Genomic DNA, 17,495 nt, shown 5'->3' with positions numbered 1-17,495 from the left:
AAGTATCCTGTACCTCTATAAGGCCACCATTCGCCCATGTATGGAGTATTGCTGTCATATTTGTGCTGGTGCATCGGCTACTAGTCTCTCGCTTCTTGACAGGGTTCAAAAGAGAGTCGCAAATCTGATAGGCCCTGAACTGGCATCTAAGCTTCAGCCTCTGTCCCATCGACGAAACGTTGCATCTATCTGACTGTTCTACAAGTATTTTAATGGTGAATGCTCTGTTGAACTGCAGACACTTGTGCCCCCACGACATGAACACCATCGACAGACCCGACAAGCTGCAAAATCCCACCCCACGCTGTAGAGATCCCTAGATGTAAAAGATATTTCTACTCCAGTAGTTTCTTCCCCAGAACTGCTAGACTTCGGAATTCCATTCCAGGTCACTGCTTCCCCAACTGTACTGACATGGATAAGTTCAAGTGCAACGTGAACCAACATCTTGCTGCCCAAATCCCTACATAGTACCCCAGTAAATATTTCTCCTGATTGTAGCCCCCTACACCAAAGTGGCAATGTGCCTTGTTTGGGGTGAAAATGTAATAAAAAAAAGTATGCAGTGAAGTTTGTCATTGTAAAGGAAGACTTCCATCCACTACTTGGAGCGAATGCCATCCAGCAACTAGCACTCATTAGTGTGAACAATGATAAATTTAAAAGAGTTGCAAACATATCTCAAAAAGCCAGCAGCCACCACCCGGAGAGCATCATATCCAAATTTCAGGATGTATTCCAGGAAGAATTGGGTACATTACCTGGAGAGGTTCATCTGGAGGTGAACTCCAATGTAACACCAAATGCTGCAGCGGCTCGAAGAATACTATCAAGGTAAAAGTGAAAGCCGAATTGGAAAGACTGGTCAAAAAGAAGGTAATTGAATCAGTGAACGAGACAGCACCATGGGTAAGTGCCTTATCACTGGTAATAAATAATAATGAAAAGTTACGGATATGTATTGATCCCAGACCATTAAATAAGGCTCTTAAACGGGAGCATTTCCAGTTACCGGTACTGGACGATCTCCTCCCAGAACTTGCTAATAGCAAAGTTTTCTCAACTCTTGATCTAAGGGATGGATTTTGGCACCTGAAGTTAGATGAAGCCAGCAGTCGCTTGACTACTTTTCCCACTCCATATGGTCGGTTTCGATAGAAGGTATTTCCATTTGGAATTACTCCAGCGCCGGAAATATTTCAAAGAGAACTATATAATAATGTGGCCGATTTGAAAGGAATCATCAACAAAGCAGACGATCTTCTGGTGGTCGGGATTGGTAAAACGATGGAAGAAGCAACAGAGGACCATGATAGAAAACTCAGAAGGATGTTGCAAAAATGTCATGATCGTGGGATGCGATTGAATGCTGAGAAAATGAATTTACTGCAAACATCTGTATCATTCTCGGTCACAGCATTACTAGTGAGGGTTTACTTCCAGATCCTGAGAAAATAAAAGCCATAAAAGATATGCCACGGACAACAGACATTAAGGGAGTGCAACGATTGGGGGGATTCGTGAATTATTTGGCAAAGTTTCTGCCCCATATCTCTGATGTGATGGCTCCGGCTCCAATTCACAACTTAACAAAGGCGGATGTGCCATGGACATGGTCTCAGACCCATGAAGAAGCTTTTGAGAAAATAAAAAAAATTGGTGAGTGAAGCACCAGTATTGAGATACTATGATCCCAACAAACCATTGGTCGTTCAATGTGATGCAAGTGAGAAAGGAATGGGGGCTGCATTGCTACAAGGTCAACCCTTAGAATATATAAGCCGAGCACTTACAGACACAGAAACCCGATATGCACAGATCGAGAAAGAACTAGTGTCAGTGATTTATGCTTGTGAACAGTTTCACCAATACACATTTGGTCAACAGGCCACAGTACTGACTGATCATAAACCATTAGAAGCAATAATGAAAAAGGAATTGGGGAAATGCCCAAAGCGACTGCAAAATATGTTGATGCGGTTGAATGTTTACAATGTGATTGTTCTATACCATCCTGGTAAGAACATGTCTCTAGCAGACACATTATCAAGGGCATACATTCATGGCGTGAGTAATGAATGTATCGATGATGATGATGTCCAGAAAACAGAATATATTCCAGTAACAGAGGGAAGGTTGCTCGAATTGCGCTCAGCCTCGAGAGAAGACAGATGTATGCAGATGGTACAGCAGATAATTGTGGAAGGATGGCCAGAAGACAAAGTACATCTTGACCTAGGGTTGAGACCATATTTCAGCATGCGGAATGAAATGACGATACAAGGGACTATCTCTGCACTGTTGATTATGGTGATCACTAAGCTTAAGCACCATTTTACACGACATGGGATACCAGATCAGATGGTCACCACAGTTTAGTAGTCAAGAATCCTCCACCTTTGCAAGAAAGTGGTGTTTTGCACAAACATCTGTCAGTCCTTACAATATCAAGGCAAATGGAAAAGTAGGATCTGCTGTAAAGATGGCAAAGAACTTTTTTCCGGAAATCAATGGATGATAAGGCCATACCTAGCGATGCTGAATCACAGGAATAAAAATATTTCACATAAACAACTCAAATAAAATATTGAATCGTACAAACAATAAAGTCAATCAAAAACAAAAATAGATTTGAATCAAGAAAAGTATAACCTCATGATTACATTATCAAACTTGCTAGTTACTGTTATCAAATTCGATTTGATTAGGATTACGATTTAAACAACGCAATTCCTGTATGCCATGTTTCACGTAATCATCAGTCTGTCGAGATAAACACAGTCTTTACTTATCATGAGTTTCGCCTTTCCAGGCATTTACATTTAGTCTTTGAAAGGGAAGTAACTAATTTCTGTTATATTATGAAGAAGCGTATGATGGCAGGAAAGAGCCATACAAACAAGAGAAGTTAATTTTAAGCGACTGAGAAGTCAATCGTTTATTTAAAAAAAACAAATTTAAGAAAAGAAACATAAAATAAAATGAACTTTCCAACTCTATTGTTTCTGTCTTTGTTATCTTGTGTTTATTTCTGTTGCTTTTTCTTTCCTTTTCTCTTGCTGGTTTATCAGTACTTTTCAGTATAACGCCCACACAATATCCAGCCAACTTTCTGATTGAGATTTGTACATAGTCATCCTGCATCATTTCCATTTCAGTTGTGCTTTTGATGTACTGCCCCATCTTTACTACAGTTACTTGATATGAATAGTTTATTTTAGTGAGACATAGACTCAATTCTTTTCGTAGTAAACATGCTTTGTAAAGAAATATGGCTTTTGTCGATTGTTAGTTATTTTTGCAATATTTTAGTTACGAGAAATAATGGACAAGAATTTGATTCCCCCCTTCTGGAGCTACTATGTGATTTCATTACATTGGTTTTTTTTTGTCACCTTTCTTTCGCAATTTGATATTTCAGGGATATAAACCAGAAATATTCAAAGTTTAGAGTTTTCATATAATTCACCAACTTTACTTTTAAGAAAAAGAATATGCGCACATTTTCCCTTTTTTGTATTATTTTTTTCATCTTTTTTGTTGGGGATGGGGAATTCTACCGGATACCAAACAGTTTTTTATTAGTATAGTTACTCCAACCAAGAGATCTTTTTAAGGTTCTAACCGTCGCTGTAAGTACCATTGTTTGTATTCATCTTGAACTTGGTTCCCAGGATATATTTTTTTAGAAAAAGAATATACGCATATTTCATAAGAATGTTATTTTTCTTTTTCTTGTATTAATTTTTATTTTTTGCTCGGGATGAGGGATTCATCAAGAGGCCAAACATTCTCTTATAAAGATTCTAACCGTCCCTGTAAGTGCGATTGTTTATATTTATCTTGCACTTGGTTCCCTGGGTATATTCGCTAGATAGTTTATGAAATTCTTTTGCTCCTATAATGACTGAAATGATTGAGATGTAAAGATTCCAGTTTCTTTTCATATCGTATATAGGACTTTGGTTTTTGTCGCTCTCCATTTTGTTAAGGCCAGGACGCTTACTTTAAATTGATGTGCTAATTACTCCCTATTGCCCTGTCTTTTCTTGTACATTTGATACACATGCCATCGCCCAATAAGACTTTACAACTGGATGTCAGTGTGAGGTTTCATATGTTTCATTATATATGATTTTAGATGACAGAAAACTTTACATACTGCACAAGAATGTGGCTTCTCCCTTTTTTTATTTATTTTACTTCAGTAAGTATTGAGAGATCAAGGGGCTCCCTCCTGGAGCTAAAACTTGATTCTGTTATGATTTAAATTTATATCCGAGGGCTCTTTTAAGAATAGATGCTGTTCCCTTTGTGTGAGTTCTCATATGATTCACTAAAGGTGACTTTGTAGAAAAAGAATACCCGCATACTACACAAGAATTCTCATATGTCTCGCTAAATGTGATTTCCCAGAACAAGAATATTCACACACTTCACAGGAATATGGCTATTCACTAGAGTGCGTTCTCATATGTATAACTAGCGATGGTTTTAAGGAACAAGAATATCCACACACTTCACAAGAATGATGCTTTTCCCTTTTTGTTTCATTTTACTTCAGTCGAAGTTCTCAGAAATCAAGGGGCCCACAACCTGGGGCTAACACTTGAAGTCTATATGAGATACATAGACATTCGAATGTTCCATTTAAGTTCTTTATTTACACACCTCACATTTAGCTTTTTCCTTTTTTTCCCAGTGTGAGTTCTCATATGTTCCCCTACACATGATTCATGAAAAAAACGATATTCACACACTTAACAAGAATATGGTTTTTCTCCAGTGTGAGACTTAAGATGATTTACCATGGTTGATTTTTTAGAACAAGAATATCCACATACTTCACATGAATGTGGCTTTTCCCCAGTGTGAGTCCTAATATGACTTACTAAGTTTGATTTTTGAGAAAAAGTACATCTACAAACTTCACAAGAATATGGCTTTTCTCCAGTGTGTGTTTTAATATGTTGTACTAAGTTTGATTTTTCAGAACAAGAATATCCGCATACTTCACAAGTATGTGGCTTTTCTCCAGTGTGACGTCTCATATGTTTCATTAAATTTGATTTCACGGAACACGAATATCCACACACTACACAAGAATGTGGCTTTTCCCCAGTGTGACTTCTAATATGCCTCACTAAAGATGATTTTTCAGAACAAGAATATTCACACACTTCACAAGAATATGGCTTTTCTCCTGAGTGAGTTCTTATGTGAATCACTAACTTTGATTTCTGAGAAAATGAAAGATCACACACTGCACAATAATGTGGCTTCTCCCCAGTGTGAGTTCTCATATGATTCACAAAAGATGATCTTTGAGAACAAGAAAATCCACACACCGCACAAGAATGTGGTTTCTCCCCAGTGTGAGTTCTCATATGATTCACTAAAGTCGACTTTGCAGTAAAAGAATGCCCGAATACTTCACAGGAATGTGGCTTTTCCCCAGTGTGAATTCTCATATGTTCAATTAAATTTGATTTTTCAGAAGAAGAATATCGACACACTTCACAAGAATGTGGTTTTTCCCCAGTGTGAGTTCTCATATGTCTCGCTAAATGTGATTTTTCAAAACAAGAATATGTACACAGTTCACAAGAATATGGCTTTTCCATAGTGTGAGTTCTCATATGTATTACTAACTTTGATTTTTGAGAAGAGGAAAAATCACACACTGTACAATAATGTGACTTTTCCATAGCATTATTACTCATTTTTGTCACTATCTTTTATTTATTAAAACAAGATCATTCTCACACTCTACAAGCGTTTTGTTTTTCTTAAATATGTATCATAATATGTTTACAAAATCTGATGCTTGAGAACAATAATATCAAAACGCCAGTGTATATATTCATGTTTTACTCAATCGTATTCAGTAAATAATACATTTTACAGTCCAAGAATATTCTACACATATGATAAGGAAGTTGTTTTTTATATATTTCAATTTTCTTATTAATTTCGTCAAGTGAAAGATGGAGTAGCCTACCAGATGCCAGACATTAAGCCATAATTTTATAAATTTCAACTGAGCGATCTTTGCAAAGTGCAAATTCAAAGAATTTTGCAGTCATATGGTGTTTGTTTTCTATGAGATTTTTCTAAGTTTTGTAGTTTCCAGTAGTGTAGAAAATATTGTCTTTTTAAAAGTCATATACTTTTTATAGTTTCCAGTAGTGCAGAAAATATTGTCTTTTTAAAAGCCATATACTTTTTATAGTTTCCAGTAGTGTAGAAAATATTGTCTTTTTAAAAGCCATATACTTTTTATAGTTTCCAGTAGTGTAGAAAATATTGTCTTTTTAAAAGCCATATACTTTTTATAGTTTCCAGTAGTGTAGAAAATATTGTCTTTTTAAAAGTCATATACTTTTTATAGTTTCCAGTACTGTAGAAAATATTGTCTTTTTAAAAACCATATATTTTTTATAGTTTCCAGTAGTGTAGAAAATATTGTCTTTTTAAAAACCATATAGTTTTTATAGTTTCCAATACTGTAGAATATATTGTCTTTTTAAAAGCCATATACTTTTTATAGTTTCCAGTAGTGTAGAAAATATTGTCTTTTTAAACGTCATATACTTTTTATAGTTTCCAGTACTGTAGAAAATATTGTCTTTTTAAAAGCCATATACTTTTTATAGTTTCCAGTAGTGTAGAAAATATTGTCTTTTTAAAAGCCATATAGTTTTTATAGTTTCCAGTACTGTAGAAAATATTGTCTTTTTAAAAGCCATATACTTTTTATAGTTTCCAGTAGTGTAGAAAATATTGTCTTTTTAAAAGTCATATACTTTTTAAAGTTTCCAGTAGTGTAGAAAATATTGTCTTTTTAAAAGTCATATACTTTTTATAGTTTCCAGTAGAGTAAAAAATATTGTCTTTTTAAAAACCATATACGTTTTATAGTTTCCAGTACTGTAGAAAATATTGTCTTTTTAAAAGCCATATACTTTTTATAGTTTCCAGTAGTGTAGAAAATATTGTCTTTTTAAAAACCATATACTTTTTATAGTTTCCAGTAGTGTAGAAAATATTGTCTTTTTAAAAGCCATATACTTTTTATAGTTTCCAGTAGTGTAGAAAATATTGTCTTTTTAAAAGCCATATACTTTTTATAGTTTCCAGTAGTGTAGAAAATATTGTCTTTTTAAAAACCATATACTTTTTATAGTTTCCAGTAGTGTAGAAAATATTGTCTTTTTAAAAGCCATATACTTTTTATAGTTTCCAGTAGTGTAGAAAATATTGTCTTTTTAAAAGCCATATACTTTTTATAGTTTCCAGTAGTGTAGAAAATATTGTCTTTTTAAAAACCATATACTTTTTATAGTTTCCAGTAGTGTAGAAAATATTGTCTTTTTAAAAGCCATATACTTTTTATAGTTTCCAGTAGTGTAGAAAATATTGTCTTTTTAAAAGTCATATACTTTTTATAGTTTCCAGTACTGTAGAACATATTGTCTTTTTAAAAACCATATACTTTTTATAGTTTCCAGTACTGTCGAAAATATTGTCTTTTTAAAAGCCATATACTTTTTATAGTTTCCAGTAGTGTAGAAAATATTGTCTTTTTAAAAGCCATATACTTTTTATAGTTTCCAGTAGTGTAGAAAATATTGTCTTTTTAAAAGCCATATACTTTTTATAGTTTCCAGTAGTGTAGACAATATTGTCTTTTTAAAAACCATATACTTTTTATAGTTTCCAGTAGTGTAGAAAATATTGTCTTTTTAAAAGCCATATACTTTTTATAGTTTCCAGTAGTGTAGAAAATATTGTCTTTTTAAAAGCCATATACTTTTTATAGTTTCCAGTAGTGTAGAAAATATTGTCTTTTTAAAAACCATATACTTTTTATAGTTTCCAGTAGTGTAGAAAATATTGTCTTTTTAAAAGCCATATACTTTTTATAGTTTCCAGTAGTGTAGAAAATATTGTCTTTTTAAAAGTCATATACTTTTTATAGTTTCCAGTAGTGTAGAAAATATTGTCTTTGTAAAAACCATATACTTTTTTATAGTTTGCAGTAGTGTAGAAAATATTGTTTTTTTAAAAGCCATATACTTTTTATAGTTTCCAGTACTGTAGAAAATATTGTCTTTTTAAAAGCCATATACTTTTTATAGTTTCCAGTAGTGTAGAAAATATTGTCTTTTTAAAAACCATATACTTTTTATAGTTTCCAGTAGTGTAGAAAATATTGTATTTTTAAAAACCCTATACTTTTTATAGTTTCCAGTAGTGTAGAAAATATTGTCTTTTTAAAAACCATATACTTTTTATAGTTTCCAGTAGTGTAGAAAATATTGTCTTTTTAAAAACCATATACTTTTTATAGTTTCCAGTAGTGTAGAAAATATTGTCTTTTTAAAAGCCATATACTTTTTATAGTTTCCAGTAGTGTAGAAAATATTGTCTTTTTAAAAGTCATATACTTTTTATAGTTTCCAGTACTGTCGAAAATATTGTCTTTTTAAAAGCCATATACTTTTTATAGTTTCCAGTAGTGTAGAAAATATTGTCTTTTTAAAAACCATATACTTTTTTATAGTTTGCAGTAGTGTAGAAAATATTGTCTTTTTAAAAGCCATATACTTTTTATAGTTTCCAGTAGTGTAGAAAATATTGTCTTTTTAAAAGTCATATACTTTTTATAGTTTCCAGTAGTGTAGAAAATATTGTCTTTTTAAAAGCCATATACTTTTTATAGTTTCCAGTAGTGTAGAAAATATTGTCTTTTTAAAAACCATATACTTTTTATAGTTTTCAGTAGTGTAGAAAATATTGTCTTTTTAAAAACCATATACTTTTTATAGTTTCCAGTAATGTAGAAAATATTGTCTTTTTAAAAGCCATATATTTTTTATAGTTTCCAGTAGTGTAGAAAATATTGTCTTTTTAAAAGCCATATACTTTTTATAGTTTCCAGTAGTGTAGAAAATATTGTCTTTTTAAAAGTCATATACTTTTTATGGTTTCCAGTAGTGTAGAAAATATTGTCTTTTTAAAAGCCATATACTTTTTTTAGTTTCCAGTAATGTAGAAAATATTGTCTTTTTAAAAGCCATATACTTTTTATAGTTTCCAGTAGTGTAGAATATATTGTCTTTTTAAAAGTCATATACTTTTTATAGTTTCCAGTACTGTCGAAAATATTGTCTTTTTAAAAGCCATATACTTTTTATAGTTTCCAGTAGTGTAGAAAATATTGTCTTTTTAAAAACCATATACTTTTTTATAGTTTGCAGTAGTGTAGAAAATATTGTCTTTTTAAAAACCATATACTTTTTATAGTTTCCAGTAGTGTAGAAAATATTGTCTTTTTAAAAGCCATATACTTTTTATAGTTTCCAGTAGTGTAGAAAATATTGTCTTTTTAAAAGTCATATACTTTTTATAGTTTCCAGTACTGTCGAAAATATTGTCTTTTTAAAAGCCATATACTTTTTATAGTTTCCAGTAGTGTAGAAACTATTGTGTTTTTAAAAGCCTTATACTTTTTATAGTTTCCAGTAGTGTAGAAAATATTGTCTTTTTAAAAGTCATATACTTTTTATAGTTTCCAGTAGTGTAGAAAATATTGTCTTTTTAAAAGCCATATACTTTTTATAGTTTCCAGTAGTGTAGAAAATATTGTCTTTTAAAAAACCATATACTTTTTATAGTTTTCAGTAGTGTAGAAAATATTGTCTTTTTAAAAACCATATACTTTTTATAGTTTCCAGTAATGTAGAAAATATTGTCTTTTTAAAAGCCATATACTTTTTATAGTTTCCAGTAGTGTAGAAAATATTGTCTTTTTAAAAGCCATATAGTTTTTATAGTTTCCAGTAGTGTAGAAAATATTGTTTTTTTAAAAGCCATATACTTTTTATAGTTTCCAGTAGTGTAGAAAATATTGTCTTTTTAAAAGCCATATACTTTTTATAGTTTCCAGTAGTGTAGAAAATATTGTTTTTTTAAAAGCCATATACTTTTTATAGTTTCCAGTAGTGTAGAAAATATTGTCTTTTTAAAAGCCATATACTTTTTATAGTTTCCAGTAGTGTAGAAAATATTGTCTTTTTAAAAGCCATATACTTTTTATAGTTTCCAGTAGTGTAGAAAATATTGTCTTTTTAAAAACCATATACTTTTTTATAGTTTCCAGTAGTGTAGAAAATATTGTCTTTTTAAAAGCCATATACTTTTTATAGTTTCCAGTAGAGTAGAAAATATTGTCTTTTTAAAAACCATATACTTTTTATAGTTTCCAGTAGTGTAGAAAATATTGTCTTTTTAAAAGCCATATACTTTTTATAGTTTCCAGTAGTGTAGAAAATATTGTCTTTTTAAAAGTCATATACTTTTTATAGTTTCCAGTAGTGTAGAAAATATTGTCTTTTAAAAAGCCATATACTTTTTATAGTTTCCAGTAGTGTAGAAAATATTGTCTTTTTAAAAGCCATATACTTTTTATAGTTTCCAGTAATGTAGAAAATATTGTCTTTTTAAAAGCCTTATACTTTTTATAGTTTCCAGTAGTGTGGAAAATATTGTCTTTTTAAAAGCCATATACTTTTTATAGTTTCCAGTAGTGTAGAAAATATTGTCTTTTTAAAAGTCATATACTTTTTATAGTTTCCAGTAGTGTAGAAAATATTGTCTTTTTAAAAGCCATATACTTTTTATAGTTTCCAGTAGTGTAGAAAATATTGTCTTTTTAAAAACCATATACTTTTTATAGTTTCCAGTAGTGTAGAAAATATTGTCTTTTTAAAAACCATATAGTTTTTATAGTTTCCAGTAGTGTAGAAAATATTGTCTTTTTAAAAGCCATATACTTTTTATAGTTTCCAGTAGTGTAGAAAATATTGTCTTTTTAAAAGTCATATACTTTTTATAGTTTCCAGTACTGTAGAAAATATTGTCTTTTTAAAAACCATATATTTTTTATAGTTTCCAGTAGTGTAGAAAATATTGTCTTTTTAAAAACCATATAGTTTTTATAGTTTCCAATACTGTAGAAAATATTGTCTTTTTAAAAGCCATATACTTTTTATAGTTTCCAGTAGTGTAGAAAATATTGTCTTTTTAAACGTCATATACTTTTTATAGTTTCCAGTAGTGTAGAAAATATTGTCTTTTTAAAAGCCATATACCTTTTATAGTTTCCAGTAGTGTAGAAAATATTGTCTTTTTAAAAGTCATATACTTTTTATAGTTTCCAGTACTGTAGAAAATATTGTCTTTTTAAAAACCATATACTTTTTTATAGTTTCCAGTAGTGTAGAAAATATTGTCTTTTTAAAAACCATATACTTTTTATAGTTTCCAGTAGTGTAGAAAATATTGTCTTTTTAAAAGCCATATACTTTTTATAGTTTCCAGTAGTGTGGAAAATATTGTCTTTTTAAAAGCCATATACTTTTTATAGTTTCCAGTAGTGTAGAAAATATTGTCTTTTTAAAAGCCATATACTTTTTATAGTTTCCAGTAGTGTAGAAAATATTGTCTTTTTAAAAGCCATATACTTTTTAGTTTCCAGTACTGTAGAAAATATTGTCTTTTTAAAAACCATATACTTTTTATAGTTTCCAGTAGTGTAGAAAATATTGTCTTTTTAAAAGTCATATACTTTTTATAGTTTCCAGTAATGTAGAAAATATTGTCTTTTTAAAAACCACATACTTTTTATAGTTTCCAGTAGTGTAGAAAATATTGTCTTTTTAAAAGCCATATACTTTTTATAGTTTCCTGTACTGTAGAAAATATTGTCTTTTTAAAAACCATATACTTTTTATAGTTTCCAGTACTGTAGAGAATATTGTATTTTTAAAAACCATATACTTTTTATAGTTTCCAGTACATAAGAAAATATTGTCTTTTTAAAAACCATATACTTTTTATAGTTTCCAGTACTGTAGAAAATATTGTCTTTTTAAAAACCATATACTTTTTTTTATAGTTTCCAGTACTGTAGGAAATATTGTCTTTTTAAAAACCATATACTTTTTTTTATAGTTTCCAGTAGTGTAGAAAATATTGTCTTTTTAAAAGCCATACACTTTTTATAGTTTCCAGTAGTGTAGAAAATATTGTCTTTTTAAAAAGCATATACTTTTTATAGTTTCCAGTAGTGTAGAAAATATTGTCTTTTTAAAAACCATATACTTTTTATAGTTTCCAGTAGTGTAGAAAATATTGTCTTTTTAAAAACCATATACTTTTTATAGTTTCCAGTAGTGTAGGAAATATGTTCTTTTTAAAAACCATATACTTTTTATAGTTTCCAGTAGTTTAGAAAATATTGTCTTTTTAAAAGCCATACACTTTTTATAGTTTCCAGTAGTGTAGAAAATATTGTCTTTTTAAAAGCCATATACTTTTTTTTATAGTTTCCAGTACTGTAGAGAATATTGTATTTTTAAAAGTCATATATTTTTTATAGTTTCCAGTACTGTAGAAAATATTGTTCTTTTAAAAGCCACAACCTTTTTTATAGTTTCCAGTACTGTAGAGAATATTGTCTTTTTAAAAACCACATACTTGGTTATAGTTTCCAGTACCGTAGAAAATATTGTCTTTTTAAAAGCCATATACTTTACTGCAATTTTTGAATCAATACCTTATTACGTGTTAATGTATTTTAACATTAAATACATTTTCCCAACAAAATACTTTAAGATGTGTCCAGATATCACACGTTTCTATAAATTAGAAAAATAATAATTTCAGTATCAGAAATCCCACATATGTTGCTGTAGTCTTCCAAATAAAGCAATGTTTGTAATGTTTAAGGAAAATAATACTCATATAGTTTTTTATAGTTTTTTGTACTGTAGAAAATATTGTCTTTTTAAAAAACCATATACTTTTTATAGTTTCCAGTAGTGAAGAAAATATTGTTTTTTAAAGCCATATACTTTTCTGCAATTTTTGAATCACTCTCTTATTACGTTTTAATGTATTTGAACATTAAAAACATATTTCACAACAAAATATATTACCTTTAAGATGTGTCATGATATAACACGTTTCCAAACATTAGTAAAATAATAATGTCAGAATAAGATATCTTCCCACATATGTTGCCGTCGTCTTCCAAATAAAGTAATGTTTGTAATGTTTAAGGAAAAAATACTCCATTAAAATTGAATAGTTATGCTCAATCAGGAACATCTGTAAAAATATAAAATAATGCAATATTTTTAATATTTGCATTCACATATTAGTATTATTTTTGTTTTTGCCAATATTATTGCATTAAACTTACAACCTCTATATTCTAATAATATCAAGCATGTTACGAAAGGGACCAAATATTTTCCATCTTGACACAAAGCGAGTTGATACAGCTTTTGTTTAAGATATAGTTGAAATTATATCTAACATTGTTATGATTAGATCCTAGTGAGGAATAAAATGTGTAAACTTATATATAAAATACTACACTATACAATCCTAAAATACAATATATATATATATATATATATATATATATATATATATATATATGTGTCAGCCATACTGATGAGCTGTGAAACAGCGAAACAGTACTATATGTGGATGACTATATATATATATATATATATATATATATATATATATATATATATATATATATATATTCATCCACATACAGTACTGTTTCGCTATATATATATATATATTCATCCACATACAGTACTGTTTCGCTGTTTCACAGCTCATCAGTGCGGTTCGATAGGCAACTGCCTCAAGCCAGAATCGAAACCCGACCGACCAAATGACAGTCAATGCTTCTCACTATTACACTATACACTATACGACTGATGATGAGTGGGTAATGAATTTACGATGTTTATATATATATATATATATATATATATATATATATATATATATATATATATATATTATAATATTGTATATATATTATTTCATATTTACATATATACATAGTATTTCCTATATATATATATATATATATATATATATATATTTATATATATATATTACTATAAAATACAACATATATTGTATTTTATAGTATTATATATTGTAATATTTTTCTATAAGTTTAAACGTTATAACGTATATATATATGAATTAATGTTATGTAAATTATATATCTAATATATGCATATGTATCTTATGGTAATAATGAGAGTAAATTACAAAAAGTTATAATTTATTTATTTTGCATTCAAGTCCAAACTTATAATTTATTTATTAAAATAACTACAACGAAATTCTATAGATTTTTATTTTTTATTTTTGTAGCGTTTAGTTTTTATCCTATATATTTGTCAGTTTTTCAATTCTATTACTTAATCTAAAATTTGTTTTAGAAATATATCCATTCACCTCTAATCTTTCTGAATATAAAAGATTTGTAAAGTCGTTTAATCTACATATGTGTTAATTCTTCAGCTGTCTTTTAACATCAGTAAGAATAAATGTTTATTTTACTAATTATACATAATGGAAATAATTTGGGGACATTACAAAGACTTTTTCAAGGTTGGATTTTTCAACATTTCAATAAAATTGATTTTAACTGAAAGTATTTTAGACGTCTACAAAGCCTACATCAGCATATGCATTGGTTATTGTTGCCATATATGGGCGGGTAAAACTTTGAATGTTTTATTTATAAATATCTGTTCACACCTAATCATATGAACGTGAAATATTTAAATCAGATGCGTTTACCTTATAAGCGTGTTGAATGTTAGTTCTGTAAACATTGGTAAGATTAAATATTTAAAATTCTATGAAAAGATTATAAAATTTATATCAACCTTTTTATTTAAGTATTCAATACAACAAAGGCATGTTGATTGATGCTGACATTTTCTTTCCTTGTGACACCTATAATTTCTATTTATATACTTAAAATCCTATTAATGAAAGTTACTGTTTTATAGAAGAAATATCCATCTTATCTCCAATTCAGCTTAACATAAAATTATTTGTAAACTATAATCGTTTTTTATTTGTTAATACTTTATCTTTAATGATCTCATTTCTATTATTTAAAGAATATGACTTTTTGTATATTTTTCAAAAATGATTGTAACAATGTACTGTTATCTTAAAATATTTATTCATATATTTCTAAGTTGATTGTAACAATGTATTCTATTTATTTGGTTTTTAGAAATCATGTCAATGGAATTGATTAAAGTAAGAGTAAGTCAGCTTGTTTATATGAAAGTCACTACATAAAAAGCACAAAACCTCTTGATATAAGTAATAAAAAAAACTAATGTTAGTTAAACAATGGCAGCTGACACCTGTAGTAATACCATAGAACTACTTTCATACGCGCGACAGCTGTGACCGCTTGGCATATGAATGTATACAAGAACCACATTTCCCGCTCAGACATGGGCTAGTTAATATGTGTATATCTTTTCCGTATGTATGTATATATATATATATAAATTATTTGTTGATCTAAACGTCTCTGCTATAATTCAAGCATCAACACACCCACACGCACACAACAATTCAACAATACCTTTTTTATCTTAGTCGAAGGTAAAAGGTAAGAAAATCAGGGTAAGAGTACTAAAATATAATTGTGTAATATGACAAGGTACCTGATTAGCAAAACGTTAAAAAGGTGGGCGCATGCGCACTGAATGCATTTTAGGTTTGGCAGACCAACTACTCTTGTAGAAAAAAAGCAGTTGGTTGACAGTCTACTCAGTTGACTCCATTCTAAAATGGTCTATGGATCTGTGATCTCAAATAGGTAAAAGATACATAAATAGCGACTAAACGTGATTCAACTTTTTTTAGTGACACTTTTTTCCTAGGTTCAACAGTTTGAAGGTTTTCACAACTAATGTTTATAAAGCATGTACATGGGCAATGTATTGAGACAATTCTGATTTGTTGCTAACAATTCTTCACATAAGTTTTTTAGATGCAGGCTTAAGTGGTATGACGTCATTATTATTTATTTTTATCCGTGCCACAACCTAAACGTAGATTCCATGAACAAAGTTTTTTTCTTAGAACTGCACACCTGATTGATTAATGTAAGAGTAAGTCAGATTGTTTATATGAAAGTCACTACATAAAAAGCACAAAACCTCTTGATATAAGTAATAAAAAACTAAAGTTAGTTAAAGCAATGGCAGCTGATGCCTTTTTATCTTAGTCTAGAAAAGACGAAGGTAAAAAGGTAAGAAAATCAGAGTAAGAATAGAATTCCACATACGATACAAGAATTTTATTGTGTTTTGTGACGATTGTATTATGATTAGCAAAACGATAAAAAGTGGGCGCATGCGCCCTGAATGTCATTTAGGTTTGGCAGACCGACTACTCTTGTGGAACACCAAGCAGTTTGTTGACAGTCTACTCACAGTTGACACCCTTCTCAACTGGTCTATGTATCTGTGATCCCAAAGAGGTAAAAAAATAACTAAAAAACGACTAAGAGAGTGGATTATGTGATTCAACTTTTTCTATTGATCTTTTTTCCTTAGGTTCAACAGTTTGAAGGTTTTCACAACGAACGTTTATAAAGCAATGCATTAAGACAGTTTTCATTTGCTGCTAACAATTTTTCAAGTAGTTTATTGGATGCGGGCTTGAGTGGTATGACGTCATAATAATTCCCCCCCACACTTTTTATCTGTGCATCAACCTAAACGTAGATTCCATGAACAATTTTTTTTTCTTAGAACTGCAAACCTGTGAAACTCTCTTCCATTTGCCTGCTTTCCGGCTGACTATAAATATGGTCGTATTCAAGTCCAACGTAAACAATTTCTTGATGAGCTGTTCCCATTAAGTAATCCATTTTACTAAATTTCCACTACTAACAATTACTACGTCATTGTCCCATTAATCACTATACACTTATTAACCCTTATCCTTAAGTGGCCTCTGGTCCTTGATAAGTGATGACTCCTTTGAAAAAAATCATCATTGGAATATGAGTTGTTCAGAGGAAATTAAACATTATGTGTAAAGAGTGTGTACCACTTCACCTGATAAATCGACTTGCCCTTAAATTGAAATGGGATTGAGTGATGGATGGATACCAGAGCATAAAGATTTTACAGACATATTCTGTCTGACCCATCAACCCTAATCTGACAGGAACAGTTTTGATGTCTCATCAACACGTGTTTAGGCATCAACACCTTTGATTGTTTATGTAATAATAATAAAGTATGGAGTATTAATTGGATTAGACAGAGTTGCAAAACAATTTTGAGGAGCTGCTATTTTATGTGTTGTTTATATAAAGCTTTGAAGTTCTGTAATTATTCAATTCCTATATAAATACAACATAAAATGAGCACCTACTTCATTGCCAGTTGGCAGTCAATCAGACATATAATCGGTCATAGTTTTCAATCTTTGCAACAATTATTGGGGAGGTGCCCATATATGTTTTTGCTTTCTTACATTTCTTAAGGAGGGATAAGAATTCATGTGTTTTGCATTTAAACCTACCAATTTAATAAATAAAAACACCATAAAAATATTGT

This window comes from Euprymna scolopes, chromosome 46, assembly GCF_053919585.1.
Source record: "Euprymna scolopes isolate OS-2025 chromosome 46, ASM5391958v1, whole genome shotgun sequence".
In the NCBI taxonomy this organism is placed as follows: domain Eukaryota; kingdom Metazoa; phylum Mollusca; class Cephalopoda; order Sepiida; family Sepiolidae; genus Euprymna; species Euprymna scolopes.
This window is presented reverse-complemented; position numbering follows the sequence as displayed.